Source organism: Penaeus monodon, chromosome 31 (genome assembly GCF_015228065.2).
Source record: "Penaeus monodon isolate SGIC_2016 chromosome 31, NSTDA_Pmon_1, whole genome shotgun sequence".
Lineage (NCBI taxonomy): Eukaryota > Metazoa > Arthropoda > Malacostraca > Decapoda > Penaeidae > Penaeus > Penaeus monodon.
In genome coordinates, this window is record NC_051416.1 from 28,479,847 (window position 1) to 28,480,116 (window position 270).

The 270-nt window shown below is 37.0% G+C and overlaps 1 protein-coding gene across 1 annotated transcript in view; it reads right to left on the bottom strand.

The window, feature by feature from the left end:
- The window catches only part of LOC119593152 (26S proteasome regulatory subunit 6B-like), a 7,612-nt gene that overhangs the window by 6,995 nt on the left and 347 nt on the right, over nucleotides 1–270 (bottom strand).

Sequence of the window (270 nt, forward strand, 5' to 3'; positions counted from 1 at the left end):
CGAGGACCCCATTCAAGCTCTCTAACTTGGCATAATATATGTGTAGGAGGCCTGCAGGTTTTTGCCGAAACATGAAACATGAAAAACAAAGCATCGTTTGAGGAGTCGTCCTCATCCTGAATAATAACAACCTACACCAATGCATTTTTTTTTTACTTCAGCAAAGAGTTTGAGGAATGGCGAGAAGAAATATTCAATACCGGTATAATCCTCATAGAGGTGTAATATTAATACGATGATCTATAAATCATGTGTACTCATCTATTTCTT